The sequence below is a fragment of the Saccoglossus kowalevskii genome, chromosome 3 (genome assembly GCF_978046115.1).
Source record: "Saccoglossus kowalevskii chromosome 3, keSacKowa6.1, whole genome shotgun sequence".
In the NCBI taxonomy this organism is placed as follows: Eukaryota; Metazoa; Hemichordata; class Enteropneusta; family Harrimaniidae; genus Saccoglossus; species Saccoglossus kowalevskii.
In genome coordinates this window covers 27,093,131-27,099,901 of record NC_140643.1, presented here as the reverse complement: position 1 = coordinate 27,099,901, position 6,771 = coordinate 27,093,131, and positions in this window count along the sequence as shown.

Here is a 6,771-nt window from a genome sequence, read left to right as displayed (position 1 = left end):
TTCCAATTCGAGCCACGAAACGACTACAGTGTCGTGTATAAACTCATGTCAACGACGTGTGTTAACGTTTTACGTGCTTTTCAAAAAGAACAAAAACCAGCAGCCCAGGTTGAACATTGGCCTCCTCAATATCCAATATTTGCTCTGTATTTCCACTTTGCGTGAACTACAAATACCCGTTCACTGACCCCTGAATGCACCATAAGGGCTTTTAATTTGATAAAATTCATGGAAAATTGTAGATCTTTCAATAGAATTTGGATAGCACTCCGATAATAAAGTGACGAGTGATAATAAAGTTACTAGTGATAATTCAGTGATTAGTATATATTTCAATTAGTAAGCTTTGTAGCTATTTGGTGACACAGTTCATGACCTCATGTTTCTTACGAAAAACATTTAGTTATGACTCAAAATTATAGACTACGGGTTATGCACTTTCTGAAACACCTGACATCGCCTATTGGTGGTGTTCGTGTATCACGCTTTCACTGATTTTGTAATGTGTAGTTAATGATTTTGTAAGCTTTTGTTTTTCTCTATGTGACAAATTTGATTGTGGGTGACCAACTTTGAATAACAGTACTTCCTTGATCCTTTGCCGTTGTCGCTACAACATACTTTCTTATATTGATTACACATACTAACACCTGAGCAGAGCTAAACTTCCACTCGGCGAGTGACCAATGGTTACAGTGAGTGTAAAGTAATGATAGAATAATTGTTTCCCAATAAGCAGTGCTCGAGATATTTATAATATTACATCACTGTTCCTACGAGGGGCGTTCAATAAGTAATGTCCCTGACCCATTTCCCATATCAGAAGATTAATAAAACTTGGCACAGTTATTAGTCTTTCTCCACTTAGGAACCACCTAGAGTTATGCATTTCTCCTTTCGTTTGATGCAGCTCTGGGCACCGTTTTTGTAGAACACACTAGGTTGATCCTCCAACCACATTGTAGCTTTAGAAATCAAGGCTGCATCATCTAGGAAACGCTTTCCTTTCAAAAAACTTCATGGCTGGGAAGAGATGAAAGTCAGATGGTGCAAGGTCAGGAAAGTACGGGGAATATAGGAGGATATTTGCATAGCCACACGCCCGTGCTTCTGATCTGGCGACATGCGAGTTGTCCTGCAGGAGGAGGATGCCTTTGCTGATCTTGCCCCGCCTCTTGATTTTGATAGCTTCTCTTAATTCCATCAAAGGTGAACCATAATAAGCTCCTGTAATTGCGGTACCCTTTGCCAGGAAATCTGTCATCACTACTCCGTCCTGGTCCCAGAACACTATGAGCATGACCTTGACAATGGAGGGCTGCACTCTTGCCTTCTTTGTAAGTGGTGAGTCCAAGTTCTTCCACTGCAATGACTGGGCCCTTGTCTCTGGATCATAGTGATGGACTCAAGTTTCATCATGTGTAATCAGTCTTTTGAAAAACTTTGACTCATCTTCTTGGCACATCTCCAAATTTAGCTTCGAGCATGCGTTCTTGCTTCTGGAAAGGTGTGAGCAACCTGAGAATCCATCTGGCAGACACCTTATGTATATGCAAATGGTCATGAATGATAGTTTCCACAGACCCTGTACTAAGCTTGACCTCTTGGGCTATTTGGCGAACAGTAATGTGTCGATCGTCCAAAATGGCTGCCTCAACTTGATGGACAGATGCCTCATCATTGGCTGAAGAGGGACAACCCGGTCTGGGAGCTGTTTCCACAGCCATGTTTGAATTTACTGTGCCAGTGATTTACAAGGTCATATGATGGGGCATCGTCACCATAAGTTTCTTTCATTTCATTAAAAGTCTCTTTTGGTGTGCGTCCTTTCAAATACAAAAACCGGATCACTGCGCGACACTCAACTGGCACCATTTCACACCTGACTCAGTTCACCTGTAAATAAGTAACCACAATTAGTTCAGAACTGTTTTTGTAACATAACCCATGGAGATTTAAATCATTATACATACAAAATTTCATCTAAATCAGACAACTGGAAGTGGGTCATGAGCATTACTTATTGAACGCCCCTCGAATTTATTACCAAACGCTTCAGCGTGGTATTAAGAGTTTGTTTTCAGGGGTGGGTGATACCAAGGTGGAAAATGGTTGCATATATATGGGTAATTCCTGGAATTGCAATAGAGAGGGTTCAGGCCGAAATACAATATATAGTGTTTTCATGTTTCGTCTGATATTTCTGTGGTATTCTGCTCTTGTAACTAATGTGAGCTTTGTTCTAAAATTCAGTGTATTATGTGCACTTCAGGGTTATTAGTTTTTTGCTGAAAACACCCCTATTTTTTAATGGCAGAGTCGAACTAGTTTCACTCCCATTGGGAAATCTGCATTGTTGCTTGAATGAGAGCTAATTAAACACATTTTCCAGACCGGCGAATGAGTCTGTATCAGCCAATTTTAACTGCCCATCACGTGACTTTACTCTGAATGTTAATATGGAAAGAGGCTATTCCATTTTACGCAGGAATAATTGGGAGTAGAATATGTGAGGGATTGTATGAACAGAGATATGTATACTGAAAAGTAATATCTATCATTCTTTTGCATCTCTGAGCATTTCTATTTTAGTATGCTGGTTTGAAAATGTTGCATGATTTGCGATTTTTTTGTTTTTTTTTATTTTACTGAAACGCCCCTAATGGTTGAGTTCCGGGTTTGAAGGAGAATGTAACAGCGCACCACGTTTGAATACAATGGCGAAGGATTGGCACGATAGGGCGAAGTTTTCGAAGTAAGTCATACTACTTCAGCGAAATCTCCTTGTTTGCCTCCATCTTGAATAAGTTATCATGACGTCACGAGGCGTCACAGTTTTCCCATTTTACGCGGTTTTCGTCGTGAAATCGACCAATTTCGGACCAATGATAATTGATGAAAAAATTGTCGGGACCCATCGACAATATAAACCTAAGGCGAAAATAATAAAAAAAATGGAAGTTTACGGACCCACCTGATTTCAGTTCGGTAAAATAGGGTAACTCGCATATGATGCAACTGTAGCTCCCTGGTTTCGCGCTAACACCAAGACGAACGAAATGACCGATAACAAAACCAAGCGAGCTACAGAACTGCAGCTATGCGATGATGATTCCATGTGATGTACACCTAATATACCAAAAATTTTGCTGAACGCTTTGAACCGCATATAAATAGCAGACGCAAATTTGTTTACAAAATAAAAATAGTTCGGTTGCCAATGGAAACAAGCCGGTAGGCTGGTTGGCGATCCGTTTTCGGCTGTTGATATGGTAGAACGTGAACTTGAAGCTAACGTCGGTTTATAACTAAAACCGGGTACCGTATACGAGGTTCGCAAAACATTTCCAGCCGTTTTGCGATAGTATTTTCTAGATTGAAGGCAGCATTTACAGTTCATTCAAAGTTCAAAGTTGCGTTGGGATTACGTTGATACAGTGTAACAATGCCGGCGCCGGTGACCTCTTACCAGTGTGTAACGTAGCCAAAATAAAAAGCATGATCATTTGAACACTGCTATTACAAGACTGGTAGGTGGTAATAAATTTAGGGTGAAAGAATTAAAAAAAAACAGTTTTTGGATGTTGCCATGGTAGCGATGGGCCAGGATTGTTTTCAAATTACTGACGGTACAGACTGCCTGTCAAGTACGAACAAAATCAGCCAAGCCAAAAAAAAATAACAAAGGAGTTAAAAACCGTTGCTGGTGAAAAGTTACCCCAACGTTAGGGTAAATTTTCTCGGTAATGAAAACAGACATAAAAAACAGTAAATTTTTGCCCACACTCAAGCTGAGTAGAATTAAGTAGAATTAAATTAATTAAGTAGAATTAAATGTAGGGTGTAATACATTTGGCGCGAAGGTATTCAAAAAATATTTTTTCCTTTTGCCATGAAAACGGTGGGTCAGAATTTGTTTTCAGATTGTACTACATAACTAGAGTGAATATGTGACTTGCCTGCCAAGTTTTAACCAAAGGGACCAGCCAAAAAAAATACAGAAGAGTTAAAATGCTATTCCTGGTGAACAGTTACCCCAACTTTGGGGTCAAATTTCTCGGTAATGAAAAAAGATATCAAACATTCAAATAGTAACATAATAATAACATAACGTAATAGCCCACAGTCAAGGTGAGTAGAATTAGCTATGTCTGGGGTGTTTTATCTTAAATTTGCAGGAGGAGATATATTTGGCGCGAAGCTATCCAAAATCAGTTTTTGTTGTTGCTATGGCAACAGTAAATACCTAGTTTGATTTCTGGGACGAATCAAAATAAACTGCTGCAGTACATATGTAATAATGTGGAATACTTCATTTTTACTGTAAACATTTTTCCGCTAAAATAAATTCCAGTGAAAATGCATTTTCACTCATACTCTATTGAGACTTGACACTTTTTAGCGAAATTCTATGTAACTTCATGAGAGTTGGAAATGAACTAATTATATGACACCCATCCCTACCCCTCCATATACTGTAACATTACACCAAAACATCCTTTCACCAGTGTATTCTATTTGACTTCGGGAGAAATTGAAATAAACAAATCATATGACAACGAATGTCAGGGTAATTTTAGCCTTTAGTTTAGCACTGATTAAATAAACTACCTCGTCTTTATGCCAACTTCAAGTTATTCAGTGACTTCAAAATTTCACTTGCTATTAATTGCATGCGAGTTCCAGTCTTTCATTTTCTATTGTAATGTCAATGTCCTGCTATTACTCGGAAGCTGTAACCACAGATCGTCTAGGTGCTCTAACTAAATCCTGGTATAAGCACCAGTTAGGCAGGCTTGAACTATGCATGTGAAGCCAGCTGAGGGGTATATCCAATCCTATAGATTTCTCATTGTTTGGTAACTATTTGCTGCAAGTGCAACAAAAATCAATATAAATATATTACCCACACAGCATTCTACGGGTTACTTGTATAAAGACTAAATTTTGAATTCAATGATGTCCACATTACCTGCAGCTAACATAATGTCATAATGTTATTTAAGACAACAGTTAAACTAGATGATTCGGAGAGAGAAAGCTTAGTGAAGACCTTAGTAATTTGCTGCCTTGAATGCTATGCCCGGAAATAAAACCCAAGGCAATGATGAACAGTGTTGAATTCTAATGTACTTCCTGGCATCGATGTGGAGAATATTTAAAATCAGGGGTTCATCACACTTTTACACGCTTCATCCACAACTGGCGACCAATCACTAATTGCATCAAAATGTATTACTCGCAGGTTGGATAAGGTATTTCCCAAAATTATTCATATATGTCAAACTGTTTCTGTCAAACGCAGATTCACTGGGGACTAAATTGCATTTGATAGCTTAGAGTGGGAATACATTTTGCATGTATTAAATCAATTTAATTTCGGTAAATCGTTACATCATTGGCCCAGAGAAACAAAATCCAACCAGTAGTGTGATGAGCCTTCGTTAGAGTATGGGTATTATCTCACATCATTTGGACAAAGTGAGTTAATGGATGATGAAGGCTCTGATATGGAATATTCATCATTTGAAGTTTATAATACTCCTTTTTTGAGTGATTCAAGGATTCAGGATTACCATTAAACTACGAAAAAAAACAAAATCATATGTTTTGGGACGTGGAGGTCGCGTAAGGATAAACCTATAGTGTCCGCTGGCCAATGTCACCAATCAAAATTATTGGAATATATTTTATTACAATTAACGTAATATAACCATTAAATAGCCGTCTGAGCATTTCTGACACGTTAAAACATGTTATGAGCATTTTTCAACCAGTAATATGAATCGTTTTTAACAATATTTTGTATTATTACACATCTGTCACCGTAACACCATAAGTTACAACATGCCGTAATTTTGCGGTACTTTCCGAGGTATTTTCATCTTACCATATTAGGAAATGCGAATACCAAATATGGAATGATTACGCGCGTAAGCGTCCTCTAATAATAAAAACAAAACACCAGGGTTTGACCGGTCTCCAGACAAAGAAGTTCGCTGATTCTGTTCTAAACCTGTTGGATTTCGGCATTCCCATGACGTATCCTTGGAAGGAAAAGATGTATAATAATAAGCTTATTACGAGGATACCTCAAAGTATGCACTCAGACAGTACGCCATCGCATCGACCTCCGCTGCGCGTCGCTCGATACTTCCACTGTCTGACTTCGTGCATACTTTGAGGTATCCTCGTAATAACCCCATATTACTCTTCTTCGATCAACTGATAATTTTTCATATTTTCCAACTACTATATGGTCGTTTTACACCATTTTCTGGCAATTATATGAGTGAAGTAACACTTTAAACGTATATGGTCATCTTGTAAATAGTTTCTGATCATTATGTGAACGTATCTGTACCGTTTATTGCGCCTTTCACGCTATATCCTCGGCATATTTTATTCTTTCTTAAAATTTATGGAAAGGAGCCCACCAGCTTTGTTCACATGTACTCTACCGTACATGCAAAACTTCCTGCGCATAAATTACATTGTTGTGAGAGTATTCACTGTCACAAATATTACACACCGGAATGTTTTTGATTTAGTCTCTGGATTTATGGACTTGTGCTTCAAGCCACCTCGCCATTGTCGCTTCCCATTGTATTCAAGTTTTTAAAAGATGAATGTGCTACTGTGACCTTAGTTTGTAAATTACAGAATACAAAATTGCTGAAAACCCATATATAGATGTATGCATCTGGACATTCCTGACCTGATGTTTGTAAGGACATCGTGTACGCAAATTATGTGACCTCAATAGTGCGT